The sequence below is a fragment of the Trichosurus vulpecula genome, chromosome 1 (genome assembly GCF_011100635.1).
Source record: "Trichosurus vulpecula isolate mTriVul1 chromosome 1, mTriVul1.pri, whole genome shotgun sequence".
Taxonomy (NCBI): domain Eukaryota; kingdom Metazoa; phylum Chordata; class Mammalia; order Diprotodontia; family Phalangeridae; genus Trichosurus; species Trichosurus vulpecula.
The window spans coordinates 361,538,245-361,554,806 of record NC_050573.1 but is presented as its reverse complement, the minus strand read 5'-3'; the positions used below and the strand labels follow the sequence as shown (position 1 = coordinate 361,554,806).

Sequence of the window (16,562 nt, the reverse complement as noted above, 5' to 3'; positions counted from 1 at the left end):
ATTGAATTGATCCTGGAGAAGATGGAAGAGACCCTCTTTGGATTGGAGAAATATTGACTCCAGTTCATTATACTTTAGTATTTATTGATTCACAAGATAATAGATGTACACCTAAAAGATACCCTAAAGGTTTTTCAGTCTAACATTCTCATTTTGTAGATTAAGAAACAGAGGCCAAGAGAGGCTAAGTGACTTTCTCAGGTTTAGTAGTATCAGGGGTGAAATTTGAACCTGGGTCTTCTATGCTGCTTCCTGATTGTGAAACCAATACTATGATGAATATCAGTCTTATCTATGTGATATCCCAAAAGTTTTAGTGTGGCTTTGAGCTCTCATAATTTCAGAAATATAAATGCTATACTTATTAAAAATGATTTGGAAGTTTATTTAAATTTCTTTTATACTTAGTGAGTTTTGTAAATTTTGAATAACTGACTTTTATTTTGAATTTTAACAAATAGGTCACCCCATCATTTTGGATTATGTGTGCCCAGTTTCTGGATGACATGTTCTCAGAACATTGGTGGGTAGAGGAGGGCCCTCTTGCTTGGCCACCCTGGTCATCTAATCTGTCCCCATTAGAATTTTTTCTTGTGGAGTCATATCCAAGCTATCATGTATGTGTCAAAATCTGAATCTTTGGATAATATTAAAGCTAGTATTACAAATCAACCCTTTCAGTCATAGAGTGGCAGCTGGTGAAAGCTTTTACAGAGTTTGAAAATCAACTACAGTGATGTATAGCACAAGAAGGTGGTTATGTTGAATTAAACATCATTTTTCATATATAGATAAAGCTATAAAAGCTTAAAGCTGCACTCAGACTTTTGGGACAGGCTATGTTGTATAAATAACAAAAAAAAATGTTTGTTTTTAAGTGACGAAGAACTTTGCAATCTCTGTGACGGTCAATTATTTCTTGCCCTCACAGAATGTTCCATGAGCAAGGTTAGCAGTCATTTTCTCATTTTACAAATGAGGAAACATGCTACAGGAACAGAATCATGCAGTGGAAAGTAGATTCAGAGTTCAAAGGACCAAAACCTGGCTTGGACACGAACCATTCTATTTGTGTGCCCGTGGGCAGTCACTTCCATACTCCACACTTCCATTCCTTCAGCTGTAAAGTGAGAAGGTTGGGCTGTGATCTCTAAGGATCCTTTCCAGTTCTAAATGCTGGGATCCTCTGAAAGGTCAGGGCTCTTGTCCAGTGCCCTAGTTGGTGACAGAGCTGGGGCTGTACCTGACAGCGCATTTGCTCACTGTACCTGGGTTTTCAGTGTTTTGCCTTCCAAACTAAAGTCACCTCCAGGTCAGAGGTCCTGTGTAGACAGTGGAATGAGAACCTTCCCCTCCCACGCCCACCTCCCAGTCAGGTGGAGGCTTTTAGCAAACAATGGCCCCGGACAATAAATTCCAATTTCCCTTCTTCATGAACAGGTAACCTTTCTTGAGCAACTATTTCACATCTGTTCATCTCTTCTCAATGCCTTGGTCTACTCGTTTGTTGGCTTCTGCATGAGGACCCCATGTGCACAGTGAATCAGGAAGGAAGCAGGACAAGCCCTGACACTGTGACTCCGGAGTTGAATGTCTCTGTTCTATTTCCAAAATCTGATGCCGTCATCATCATCGTTGTCATCGTTTTTCCAGTCCCGTCCAACTTGCTGTGACCCCATTTGGGGTTTTCTTGGCAGAGACACTGGAGTTGCTTGCCATTGCCTGCTCTAGCTCATTTTTCAGATGAGGAAACTGAGGCAGACAGGGTTAAGTGACTTGCCCAGAGTCACACAGCTAGTAAGCGTCTGAGGCTGGATTTGAACTCAGGGATGTGAATCTTTCTGGTTCCAAGCCCGGTGCTTTATTACCACCTATCTGTCCCTAAAATCTCTCATACATATTTCCATTTCTCTCTACTTGCCAGGCTGCCTCCCTAGTTCAGGCCCTCATCTCCTTTTACCTGGACTAATGCAAAAGAAGACTAGTTGTTTTTTTCTGTTCTTTTGTTTCTCTAATCTGTCTTCCACCCAGCTGCCAAAATGATATTCTTAAGACACAAATCTGATCCAGAAACAAACAGGGTTAAGTTACTTGCCCAGGGTCACACGGCTAGCAAGTGTCTGAGACCAGATTTAACTCAGGTCTTCCCGACTCCAGGTCTAGTGCTCTATCCACCGAGCCACCTAGCTGCTTCTCTAGCACCATAGTAAGAGCTTAATAAATAATTGTTGAATGAATTGATAGGAAGAACAACAGAAGATCCAGGCAGTAGCCCATTGTAGCTGTGTGACTTTATTTACGTATCTGTAGTATGTGCATGTCTGATAGTTTTATGTGTTAGGTTGCATTGTGAGTTGTCCCAGGGCTTAGGAAAGGGCTGGCAAGGATGACAGTATGAGACAAGGACCAAAAGTTGAATCTTTGAAAACATTTGCTGAGCCTTTGTCTCTTGGGAAAAATGTCGGAAGTTATCAAGAGACACTCGTGTCTACCCCACACACGCTAATAATTCCAAAGTCACCCATGCTATATATGTCCATCTCTCAAGTAACCTCATCATGGGAGCCTAATGAGTGGGAAGAAAAAAAATGCTTTTGACCAGCTGATGTTTAAAAAAAATAAAAATCTGAGGCTTACAACCATCATATAGATTGTTTATCAAGCAGTAAACACCATCAAGGCTAGCAAAATGGCTGTCCCTTCACTTCCCCTTCTGGATCACCTTTTTTAACTCTTTTTCATGACTGCCTTAAAGCGTGTGGGGAATGGGGGAGGGGGAGAAGAGAGCCAAGGAAAGGACGGTAGACAGGAAGATTGAGAAAAGAACAGATTCAAAAGGTAGCTACTCTAAACACCCTCAGAACTAAATTCTTTGATAAGACTTTCATGTGTTTAGATGCTACCAGCACTTTTCTGTAAGAGAATTATCAATGATATAACTTTACATACTTCTAATTGCCACTACCATCTTTTACCTCAATTCTTCTCTGGCCTTTAACTACTGAATGGGTGTTGCCTCATACAAGCTGGGACCTGGGAAAGACCTTAGCTTCAAAAGGCCAAGGTCTTCCACTGCATCCTGGGCCATCGCCAGTCATCCTGATCTATGACTTGCCTCTGGACCCTAATGACTCTGGAAGAGAGAGTGGGGCTGATGACTTTGCACAGCTCTGCCTCACTTAAATCCAATTCACTTGAAACTCAAGACATCACTCTCCTGATGTCATTAGTCCTCTTTAAGAACGAAGGACAAACAACAACAACAAACAATTGCTACTGGGAAATTTATGAAGGGATGGTGAAGGCAGATGGTTAAACTTCCTTGTTGTGGTAATCCTGAAGATCTGAGTCTTCTGGATTTTGTCTTTCTGGAAATATCATGTCTATTTGTTTTCCTGCCCCCTTTTCCTGTCTAGTATGTACTCTCTGTCCCTTCTCTGGAGACCTTCCCCTCCCTTGCTTGCTTGTGTGCCCATGCACAAACACACAGACATACATAAATACACACGCAGACACACACACATACACACACATATACATATCAGAAATCGTCCATTCTGAAAATTTCTATCTCCCATGTAATCTTTTTGATTGACACCTCCCTGCCTATGACATCAGGGGTTAGAAATAAATCAAATGTTCCTAAGCAAGACCCTTCCATCCCTATAAAATATCTGACCCTCTTCCATATTAGTATCATGTGGGACAGCCCAGGTGGCCTGCACCAAAGCATTGGAGTGGCCAAAACCCTGCCACACCTAGGGTTCCAAGATGGGAGTGCTTCTTGCTTGGGCCATTCATTGGTCCCCTTTCTCCTCCTGCTGGACCTGAAGATCCTCACAACACCATACCTGCAGCCTAGATGCCATGTACCCTACCTTCCCAAGAGTTCTATTTGTATCCTTGACTCTTCAAGTGGTTCTATCCTTTGCCCACTGTCTTTTACCTTTCTTTTTCTCATCCCTACCCTGAGCCTCAATTTCTATAATTAGCCACCTTGTCTTATTTGAAGTCAAATTTGTCTTTAATATAAGGCCTATTGGATTTTAGGCTGGCTTTTTTTAGAATTTTAGGCTGGCTTTTTTCTCAAAATTCCCCCAAAAGCATCTATAATGGACTGGGACACCTGCATAGCATTTTTTTCTTAAGAGGTGCCCATACCATCATTCCAAATTCCTCCCAGATTCTCAGAAAAACAAATAACTCTCCAGCTTATTCTTAATTAAATGTCTAATATTTATTCTAGAGTGTGATTCATTTTAGCTAGATCAACTTTAGGAGTGTTTAATGTTCTTTCTAAATATTTTACAGTACATTGGGAGACCTCTGTACAATCAATTAATAAGACACTTTAATTTAAGGAAGGCAGGACTCATAAAAGACCACTAGATTGGTCATCAGAAGACTGGTATTCTAGTTGCAGCTCTTCCATAAATTCATCGTGTGACCTTGGGTACATCCCTTAACCTCTTAAGGCTTGTTTGCATAGCTATAAAATGAGGAGATTGGTCCAGATGGTCTCCAAGAGCCTTGTTGGCTCTATAATTCTATCACTATAATTAGGAGCTGTACTTACCATCCAAGGTGATTATGGGGGTTTATAGTTGTATCTTTGCTTCTCTGACAGCACTTTGACCATATCTGTGATTTATTTTGTGCTGAGCCTTTGGTTTGGAACACCACCCTCAATTATAACGTTGCTCCTATGGGAAAATCCATTCGGTACCATGCCAGTCTACTTTACAGTGAGGTTTCCAGCAATGGCCCGTGGCCTATATTTGGATGGAAGAACAGTGTGCTCAGGAGACCAAAATGAGCACACTGTCCTGAACAAAGAGAAGTCCTCTCATAAAAAGTCATGGAATCACTTCTGATGGCCACCAGGATATAGATGCTGGAGAATGGTAAGGCAGGGCTATCTTTACATTGCATTGACCCAAACAAAGTTGCTTCACAATGGACATGATAAATATATATTTAACCAAACTAAGGTCTTTTGTTGCTGTTTGGTCGTTTCAGTCACATCTGACTTTGTGACCCCATTTGGGATTTTCTTGGCAAAGATACTAGAGTGGTTTGCCATTTTCTTTTCCAGCTCATTTTACAGATTAGGAAACTGAGGCAAACATGGTTAAGTGACTTACCCAGAGTCACACAGCTAGCAAGTGTCTGAGGCCAGATTTCAACTCCTAAAGATGAGTCTTCCTGACTTCAGGCCCAGCACTCTATCTACTGCACCATCTACCTGCCCATAACTAAGACCTAAGCCCCTCTTAGACATCATTCATATGTAATGCATTGTTCATATGGAAGCAACTAGCTTGGGTTGGGATAGATAGACAGTAGGAGAAAGATTCTCTTTAGCCTTCCACTTTCCAAGAGCTTCTGCGTGTAGCCAGATTCAGAGCTCTTCATCTAGGGTGTACCAAATGAACTGTCAAAAGTCTGTTTTTCCTATTCCAACTTGTAATCAGTTCTTCAAAGGTAGTTCATTAAACATCTGCTCATACCAATAAATTAGCCTGTGATAAAGAATATAAGCAGGAAGAACTTAAGTTAATAAAAAAAAAAAGAAATTCCAACAGTGGAATGTAAGCCATCTGGAAAGTCCACGCTTCGAGGTGGATTTCAGTCCAATGAAGATTAAATCACAGAAACAATGAATTTGGGGGAGGGAGGGGGGAAAGGCAAAAAAAGCAATACAAGCTCATTTCTATTTCTTCCCTTCATCCTTCTTATAAACTTGAGAAAGAAGTTGGCCTGGCAGTAGTCCAAAGCTGAGCGGCTTCGGTTTAATTATCAAAGTGAAAAGTCCCAGCATGCTGAAATTGGCAGCTGCCCGGGAGTGAGGTTGGAACTGCTCAGATCTGTTAACGGATTTATCATTGGCAGTGCACCCCCACACTCTCTAATCTACTGTCATCTAAACACTGACTCTAAAGTTATTGAATGCTGGCAGTTTGAGTGCTTTATGTCTATCTGATAAGCAATGTGTACATTAAGAAAATACCCCATAAGAGTTTAAATTTAGAATACTTTGCTTTTGTCTAACCCTCCTTCAATTAAATAATAGTAATAGCTGACTACAGTGTGGCATTTTACAAACTGCTTTACATACTTTGGTCCATTTAACCCTCACAATAGATATATGAAATAGGCAGGGTAAGCATCTCCATTTTACAGATGAGGACTCTGAGGCTCAGTGATCTGGTTTATTCAATACTTTGATGGATAGAACAACAAGCACATCTCTTAGCCTCAGGGTCCTTATCTGTAAAATGGGGATAGTAATATTTATACTGCCTATCTCACATGGTTGTTACAAGGATCAAGCAAGTTTGGGGTATTTTTGCTAGCAATTCATATTTGTGTAATACTTCAAGATTAACAAAGCATTTAATTGATAATAACCCCTAGGGGAAAAAAACAAGTGGTGGAGAAAAATAACTATACATGACAAGTTCACTGAGTCAAATACAATATCATTTTTTTTGTTTTTCTTTTTTCTAGCTCTATAAAATTATTTTTGGTAGTTTGATTGGTATGGCATTGAATAAGTAAACTTTTTTTGTTTTTCTTTGGCTATTGAAATGTCCTACTTTATTAATATCTACTAAATCCATAATAAAAATTAAAAAAAGAAAAAAGATAATAACCTTTGGAAGTCAAAAGGTCATAGCTAGTAAGTGACAGATCAAGTTATAAGATGCTAGATCTAGAATTGGAAGGGCCCTTAGTCATTATCAAGGTCATTTTGCAGATGAGAAAATTGAGGTCCAGTGAGTTTTAGTGACTTGTCCGTGGGGTCACATAGGTTTCTAGAAGGTAGCAGAAGCAGTTTTTGAACTCAAGTCTTGGGACTCCAAATTCCACCTTCCTTTCATGGGAAGTGGAAAGTGATGTCTCACTAAACATGGCGTCTCTTTGAGTACAGAATGTCAAAGTTCTCTTCTACCAATGTCCTCCTAACTTGTCTCTCTGCCTTAGGAGTGTTCATTGTTGCCCCCTAGCAAGGGAGGCTTTATGAGTTATGGTGCAAAATTTTGACTTAGGGTGTTTCGAAGGTATCCGCAGTCTCTGAGGGAAGATTGGATTTATATCCAAAGTAAATCAGACCTAATCTCCCCCATTTTGGAGCCATCCTGAGTTGCACCTGGTTTTCCAGAGGTCTCCAAGAGGGCAAAATGATTTTAGGGGCCCAAATGGAATTTCAGATCCTTATCAAAGAAGGAAGAGTCGCTCCAAATTAAGTCATTCTGAACCCCCCTGGGGATGTGGCCTCCTCAAGGACCTCCTAGGTATTTGCTCCAACTTAGGATAGAACCAGCATTCCTCTAACTCCCCTTAAGGCTTTTGTAAATAACCCAGTCTCTGGGGAATTCCCAGCAGGGCACCTAATGACCAGTTCAATTCCACATTTATTAAGCACATACCATTACATAATATTGTGCTAAAGAAGCTGCAAAGTCAACATGAAATGATCCATTCCTTTATGGAGTTTACAGTCTAGTAGACCAAAAGGTTCCCAAGAAACATGACACTTAAAACATGCCAAAATTCTTTGTTGCCCATGATTATCACAGAGAAGTAACTCATTTCTGGATGACACCGTAAACTTCCCTCTGGTTCTACTTCCTGCTTTCAAATAATTTACACAGCTTTATGTGTAAACTGCAACTACTTGTAATCATTCCAGTTACTATTTACTAATTAATCAGTAACCAGTGATTCTTTCTTTATCTGTAAGGATCACCCATTACTCTTCTTAAAGCATGAAATAAGTCTAGTAATGTGACTGGTGGAGCATGGGGAGTTGAGCAGGATAGATCAGGTTCACTGAAGGATGCGTCAGGGTAGATAAACAGTTAGTGTTTGTCATACTTGCCCAAGCACATACACACATGCTCCCAAACACATAGGCAGTCAGAACCAGGTCCCAGTGGCTCTTAGAGAATGGTCGCTGTTGGTGCCTCCACCCAGAGCTAGGTGAAAAGTGTACATATGTTAACCAATGTTAGTAAGTGAAATCTCACTTTAAACTGATGCAGGAGAGCTTAACACTAAAAGGAGAGTAGAAGGGAAGCCTCTTGTAAATGAAAAGGCACTTTGTGAAGAGAACCATCACCTCTAAGGTTCCACAAATATGATTTTATATTACATATATACATTATGTATATATGAACTTCGTTTAAAGTAGGCCACACCTGCATTTAAGCTGCATAAGCAGAGCTATCCAAACATAGGAGAACCAAAGCTCCCCTTGATGGTAGAAATTTCATCCTCTATGAAAAAGGTGAGGGGGGTGGTTTGGGGGGGATTAAATGGCATCAAAGGGGCAGCTGCTACACAGTCCTTCACGTTATACCCAGAATCCAGTGAGTATCCTTCCAGATCCCCTTGCTTGCTAATGGAACCAATGAGTTTCAATGCTGTTGTGAGTTTGGGTATTTTTTTTCTACCTGCTTACTTGAGCCTCTTATCTTTTCTTTGAGTAAGTTCCTTCTGAAAAACCATTTCCAAGAAGCCTGCATCCATTATCCCAGTTTTACCTGCACTCAACAACAGCCTTTTGTAATGGCCCTATTGTGTCTCTACTCTGACGATAACCCTGATTAAAAAGCAGAAAGGAAACTGATCCTCTATCATTTTCCCTGAATCCAAATCATTCATCAGCTTCCTGTCTGGCATTGTTGTGCCTGCGGATTTTCTATACATACTTCTGATGCCCTCTTCTTTTGTTAAGGTCAACTTTAGCAACATTCCCAATCCGTTTATCCATTCATTTATTCAATCGTTCAACAAATTTTTTTTGAGTGCCTGCTATGAGCAAAGGCTATGCTCTAGCTAGGTTCAGGGGCAGCTAGATGGTGCCATAGTGCATAGAGTGCCGGGCCTGGAGTCAGGAAGACTCATCTTCCTGAGTTCAAATCTGGTCTCTGACACTTACTAGCTGTATGACCCTGGGCAAGTCACTTAACCCTGTTTGCCTGTGTTTCCTTATCTGTAAAACAAGCTGGAGAAGGAAATGGCAGACCACTCCAGTATCCTTGCCAAGAAAACCCCAAATAGGGCCACAAAGAGTCAAACACACCAAACAACAACGAGCTAGACTTATCTTAGTTTGTAGCTCTCCTGTTCACCTTAAGTTGTATTCCAGGATATGAAAAAAAAATTGTGGTGCATGGAAAGGCTTTTAAATCGACTCTTCCTTGGAGATGAAAGAGGACTAGCTCTTTTCCATAATTTCTACTTCTTAACCACTGTCAGGGCTTGTCCATTTGACAAGGATGATTTAGTCTTTTATGTCTGCTAGAGGCTGACCTGACTGTTCCTTTTATAGGCCCCACTCTCTCACCCCCTCATCCACTTGGCCAAAACGTTGAGGAATGCTTTCTTTCGAGTTAGGGTGAGAAGGTCTTACCGCAAGGCTGAGGCCTCTTGACTCCTGATTCTTGAGTGGAGACAAGGATTGGATCTTATCAAGTCAATTCCTTGGATATAAATTAGCCTTTTTCAGAAACTTATTAACTCCTTTTGACTGACAGGGGATTGGAAAGTTTCTGAAGGCGCAGCTTAGTAACTCAGAAAGTTAAGGCTTTAAAAAAGGCCTCACTTACACACATACTGATTTACTATTCTCCTAGGAACAGAATCCCATTAATGAGACATCTAAATGTACCCTTGTTTGTTTTTTTTAAATCAAACACCCTTTTTATGGTGTACTTCATCGTCATCAAACACAAATTTCAATATACAAAGAACATCAGGAAAGAAAACATAAGAAACTGAACTATGAACTTTAGTTATATGCAATTTGTTTTTAAGAAATATTTATGTAATTGTATATGTACATATGTAATATACATACACATAATTTAACAAAGTAGTAGCACTGTGCTTGTTTGTGTCTACTTCCATATTTTTATTTGCTTCTTTATATACTTAAAAATGTTTTTTTGATGCTCTAGGTTTGGGGGAAGGGGTTTACATTATTGGTGCTCACTGCCTTACCTCCCCTCCTCCCCCCAATATAAGTCCTACCTAACAAAGTCCAGCAAAAAAAAATCAACACTATCAACATTCTCAGACTATGTCTGAGAACGAATATCTCATTCTGCATCTCTAGGCCGTGTTTTCTGGAAGAAATTTCTTCTATGAGGCAATTTCTGCTTCTGGTTATTTCTCAAAGAATTCCCTGAAACCTTATTTTCTTTCTTTTAAAAAAAATCTTTTGAAAATGTTTGCTGATCTTTTGATTTAATACAACCTTTGTTTCTGAATATCTTCTCTCCCCATTCTTTGTAATAAAGAGATATAAAGATATATGTGTGTATATGTACATATAGACAGAGTTCTAATTCCACATTCCTCATTTTTACAAAGAAGGGAGGGAAGTGCATTTTCCTATCTCTTCTTCAGGGAAAAACTTGGTCATTATAATTACACAACATTCATTTTTGTGGATTTTGTTGTTTGCTTTTCCGTTTTCTTTGTTGCAATCATTGCATATAGTGTCTTCCTAGTTCTGTTTTCTTGAGCCCAAATCAGCTCATGTAAGTCTTCCCATGCTTCTCTGAGTTCGTCTCGTTCTTTGTTTCTGGCACTGTGATAATATTTCATTGTATTCATAATACCACAATTTGTTTCGGCACTCCCCAATCCTGGGGTATTTGCTTTTTGTTTCCCATTCTTTTGCTACTACAAAAAATATGCAGCCTTCTTTCTGAAATGGAAATGGAATCTTTCCATTTCTGCTTTCCATTTTTCTGTCAGGAGATGAAAGTCGTGCAGACTGGAGCATTGAAAGTGAGCACTGCGATGCATTTGGTTCGCCTTCCAAAGCAGAGTTCACTCCATCACGCTCCCTGCCACCAGATCAGCTGGAGATTGCATTAGAATTTCTAAATGGATTTTTAGTCATGCCAGGCAGTAGGAAGGCTGCTGGTATCTGACTGATGGTTTGGAATTGGGAAACAAATTTGGTTAGCACTAGAAGGAAGAGTCCGTTCTGGGTGAGCCCCTGAGAGTATGGAAGTTGGAGGAGTGGGGGTATAGTAGTCCTAGTCTTTGATCTTGAGTCTCCTCCCTTGGAATGGTCAAAGGTGGGGATGGGAAAGGAAGTCTTCATGTGGGTTTGTGTTTATTGGGAGTGGGCCTAGTTTTGCAACTGAGAAAGCTGCATGGTGTAATGGAAAAAATGTTGGACTTGGAATCAAGTGAAATCCTGCATTTGAATTTTGCTTCTAGCATTTACTTGCTTTGTGTCTACAAGAAAGTCATTTAACCTCACACACTTCTATAATGGGAATAATAATGCCGTAGAACCCACCATAGGGTTTTTGTGAGGTTCAAATGAGATAATGTGTGTGTAATTCTTAGCAAACCTTCAAATGCTATATAAACGCCAGTTTTTTTATAATGTAATTATACCACATACCACTACAGGGAACAAGTGGGAATCAAGCTGAGTTGGATCTTGTCTACCCTACCTGTCCAAATTATACCAGATGAACTTGCTCCTGGTTCCCCTCACTATGGCAGGATGTCAATATTGTCTAGAGTCTGGTGATGCCAAGAATAATTTTCTTTGTTGTAGGGTTCTTTTATCTATCTTTGAAAGTTTGTTTGTGAATGAATGAATGGAAATGTATTTATTTAGTACTTGCTTTTTGCCAGGCACTGTGCAAAGCATTGGAACTATAAAGACAAAACCAAGATTGCCCCTGCCCTGATGGAATTTACATTTTAATAGGAACTGGAGGGTAGTATTAAGAGAAAGAACTTTTGTTCTGAAGATTCATAGGCATGGTGAGTGCAACCACTGAGCAGTCAAGTGATAGGAACTTTTTTTCTTTTTTAGAAATAATAGCAGTGTTGATTTGATAAATGTGCCCAGAGTAGGAAGAGAAAAATGTGTCTGGGGGGAGAGGGAGGAGTTTAGTGTGGCAGATGGCAATACTGCCTTGGGTGGATGGCTGAATGGGATGTGAAGCATGGCCTGGATTTGGACCAGCTAAAGATAGTAGTTTCCACTCGGGTACTAATCAAGACATCTCAGCTCCAAGTCAGGAGTTCCAAAGCCAGAGTGTAAGTCTACCTTGCTTTAAGCAAAATGGGTATGTAGATAGATAGATGATATATAGATACATAGATAGATAGATAGATAGATGGATAAATGAATGGATAGATAAGAAAATGGTCACTCATCTTGGGCAAGGATTTGTCATAGAATTTCAGAGCCAGAAGGATGTATATTTGTAAGCAAATTACATATACACGTACATATATGTACACACATTACATATATATACATGCACACACATACATTATATATATGTGTGTGTATATGTATGTATATTTCATCTTCAATCCATGTACCTCTAAGCATCTGTCTTCAGTGGTGTATTCATTTCAAGTAAACAGTAAAAAGTGGAGATGGAAGAAAACAGACATTATTAAGTCTTTCTTTACCCTTAAGTAAAAGATTGGGGTTTTTTTCTTCTTCCAGATAATGTTTAGGTTAATAATCTGTTGTCAGTGATTCCTGTGATATACTTTTAACCTCTGTCTAGTTCTTTACTATCTCAGTAGCCCAACTTCTGGCTTGAAAGGAATCTTGAGATTTGTCATCGTTGATTTTTCCAAAGAAGCTGTTTGGCCACGTTCTTGTCTTTTTTCCTAGAAACCACCAGTCTGGCAGTAGAAACACATACATTCTTTCAGAAAGTGGAATGAATTTTAGTTTTGCAAAGGGATGAAGAAAGAGAATTCAGCAAGGAAAGTCATGAGGAAGAGAAAGAGGGCATCGTAAATGATGGATATGCTTCTGCTTTCACTAAATAAGAGATCTTGTATTATGATAAATGTTATTCTTGATGCCTGGTTCTGGGCATTTTCATGGGCTGCCTCTCATGGCTGTAACTTGTGTCTGTCTCCTGGCTTCCCTGGCTTCTTTCAGATCTCAGCTAAAGGCCCACCTTCTACATGAAACTTTCCCCAGTCTTTCTTAATCTTAGTGCCTTCCTCTTGAGATTATCATCAATGTGTCCTATCTATATTTTGCATATTCATAGGTGTTTGCTTATTATGTCCTCCATTAGACTGTGAGCTCCTTGAAAACAGGGACTGGGCTCTGGATTATTTTTTTTTCATTTTTTCTTTCTTTTGTGTCCCCAGCTCTTAGCATAGTGCCTGCCCCACAACAGGCACAGAACAAATGCTTCATGACTTGACTTGATATGTTTTTGCAAGTTTAATGGGAACTTTTCTGATAAGTTCAGTAAGGAAATACATATTGCCTCATTTTTATTATGTATTTATTAAAAATGAGAACCTAATTGCATTTAAATATCACAGGATCATTCATCTGGTCTCATCTTTTCTTCAAATCTAGCATCTTTGTGAATTTAACAAAAAGAAAGAAGATCTATGACAACTTCACCTTGGATAGTAAGGTGTTTTTGTCAGAAGTGATTTTCTAAAATCTTGGGAAAACCTGAAGAGGACTTGAGGTTCTTTGTTCTATACATTAAGGAATAGAAATTCCATGTTACCCTTCCTCATTTCAGTTGGGAATTTAGGAGTGAATAGAGTGCCAGGCCTAGAGTCAAGAAGACCTACCTTCATGAGTTCAAATCTGGCCACAGACACTTACTAGCTGTGTGACCCTGTTCCCTTCAGTTTTCTCATCTGTAATACGACCTGGAGAAGGAAATGGCAAACCAATCCAGCATCTTTGCCAAAAAAGCCCCAAATGAGGTCGCAGAGAGTTGAACATGACTGAAAACAACCAAACAACAAAAACAAAAACAAAATTTCCATTTTAAAGGAATTTATTGAGCATCTGCTAGATATGAGGCACAGAATGGAGAAAAGAAGGATAAAATAGTGAGTAATGCACTGCTCCTGCCTTCTAAGACTTTCTAGTCTAATAAAGGAGCTTACATTGTTTGGTAGAGCTTGAAGGGGTCTTAGGAATCATATTATCTGACATCCCCACTTTACAGAGGGGGAAACAGTCTTTGGCTTAAAACTTCATTTGTTGTTTAGATCATGTTTTTAGTAAAGACTTTTGCCCAGAAAAGTTGAGGTCACATTATATAAGGTCTCCACAAAATCCTTGTGAACTTTTCAACCATAATGACTTGTAGGTGTGTTGAAGGTTGTAGACGGTAGGTGTGACAGCCACAAACTTTAAATAGCACCTTAGTGTCATTTTATTACAGTTTAGGTCAGCTCCATTAAACAATTTTGTATGGTTGGTTTTCTTTTCAGATCTTGTGAAAAATAACAACGGTTCCTACTTATAGATTATTTTTATCAGCCCTATAAATTAAGATACTGCAGTTTAGAAGTTAAAAAAAATTAAACTTCACCAGGCTTTTGTGAATACCCTATATTGTGTCCACAATATAGTGTAGTGACCAAGGCACATACTCCATGTTATAGATGGAGATACAACCTCCTAGAAGGATATAGGATGGCTCTAAGACTGAGCAGAAAGTGAAGCTCTGGAAAAAGAGAGAGAAAGGGGGTGGGACAGACAAGCAGAGACAGAGAAACAGAGACGGATGGAGGGGGGGGGGAAGTTGGGGGGTCCAGAGCAGAGATTGTGTAAAATGCAGCCTGTTCATTGCCAAGTAGATGTTTGCATTTGGGAGGGCTGAAGACAAAAAGCAAAGTGACCATTGATATGATCAGTACAGTTGCAAGATGATTTTGCTTCTACCACGGAGCAGAGCAAACAGTGGGCAGTGTACTGGAATGTGTGGATTTTTTCAAGCATGCCTATTTGGAATGTTTGGCAGGCACTGAACACCTCCTGTGGGTTGTAGGAGTCAGACATAATGGGCTTCATTATCAATGGTCAGCCTGCCACAGTGCAAGATTATGTTCTTGTCTTGCTTGTCACTCGAGGAAGAGTTGTCAATCCAGGGAAATCATGACCATTATAAGGCTTGTCAATATTAAGCTTTCATCATAGCCATTGGGGTTAGGTCAGATTCAGTGCCTCATTGGCAATACTTCAAAAGATCCATGATTTCATTAGTGTGGGTACTCCCTCTGCTGGCATAGATTACAGCCCTTCCATACCACAGTATGGAGGCTTTGAACTCCATAAGCACCATCCCCACCCCCCAAAAAAATCTCCTAGCGGCTCCTTCTGGTTATGGACTTCCCCAAACTTAGCAACTACTAGACTATGGTTTCTTAACCTAGGGGTCCATGAACTTATTTTTTAAAAATATTTTGATAAATGTATTTCAGAAACCATGTTGTCCTTTGTAATACTAAATATTTTCTTTTATGCTTTTAAACACATCGTTCTGAGAAGAGGACCATAAATGTCACCAGGCTGCCAAGGGGCTCCATGACATGTGTAACTTCACAGAACTGGTCATACTTGAGAGCCTGGAGGGCCACATGTGGCCTTGAGGCCCATAAGTTTCCCCCCCCCAGAAGGTCACACAGGCTAGTATGTTGCAGAGCCAGGTGTGAACCTGTATCTTCTGACTCCGAGTCCCATACATTTTCAAAAATGACTAACCTGGCAGGTTCTTAGCTTGCATTACCTGAAAGACTAAAGAGATTTTTTTATTTGTCAAATTTATTGGCAGTGCAGTTTAAAAACTCAAAGCATTTGAAGAAGCTTTTCAATTTTTAAAATTTATACTGATATCTTTTGTGCTTATATCACCTTCATTTCTGAACAGATCCCTCTCTTTCACCTCCCTCTTCCTCTCCCCCACCCCTACTGCCCCCAGCCATCCCTAGTAGCAGATCACCCTCCAGTGCCTGTCTCTTTTTTTCTTTTAAGTTTTATTGATGCTTTTTGTTTTTGGCACAACAACATTCATTCTCTCATTGGCCTTACCCCTCTAGAACCCTCCTTTGTAATTAAGAAAGAATTGAGCAAAAATAACCCACACAATAGCTGTATAATGCAGAGTATGAAGCACTATTCACCCATAGAATCAGCCACTGGGTGTAGTGGATAGTGAGCTGGCCTGGAGCGAGTTCAGTTGTGGCCTCAGACACTTACTACCCTGGGCAAATCACTTTACCTCTGTGTGCCTCAGTTTCTTTAACTGTACACTGGACATTAATAGCACCTACATCACAGGCTTGTTGTGAGGATCAAATGAGGTAACGATTAAATGAGATAATATTTGTAAAGCACTTAGCTCAGTGCCAGGCACATAGTAGGTGCTAAATGAGTGTTTGTTCCCTTCATTCTTGTCAGAGGAGAGGAGTGTGTTTCATGGGTGTCCTCTGGGATCCCGATGGTCATCGCATTTTATGTGAGTCGAGTTGCCTTTCAGAGGTGTTGCTGCTGAAATCATTGTAGTTCCTTTGTATATCGTCCTGGTTGTACTTTCTCTTCCCGCATCACTTCATACAAGTTTTCCCATGTTTTTCAGAAATCTTTATTTTCAAAGTTTTTTTTAAAGATATGATAATACTCAATTCTATTTATATCCCAAGATTTATTTTTTCCTATTTTTTTCTACCCAGTGGCCCTCTGAGGCATAAAATTCCCAAGAGAATTAGAGACAGTGATT

At 39.8% G+C, this 16,562-nt stretch overlaps 1 protein-coding gene across 1 annotated transcript in view; it reads left to right on the top strand.

Moving 5' to 3' along the window:
- Positions 1 to 16,562, top strand: part of PLEKHG4B (pleckstrin homology and RhoGEF domain containing G4B) — a 210,244-nt gene that overhangs the window by 32,017 nt on the left and 161,665 nt on the right. The window lies entirely within an intron of this gene.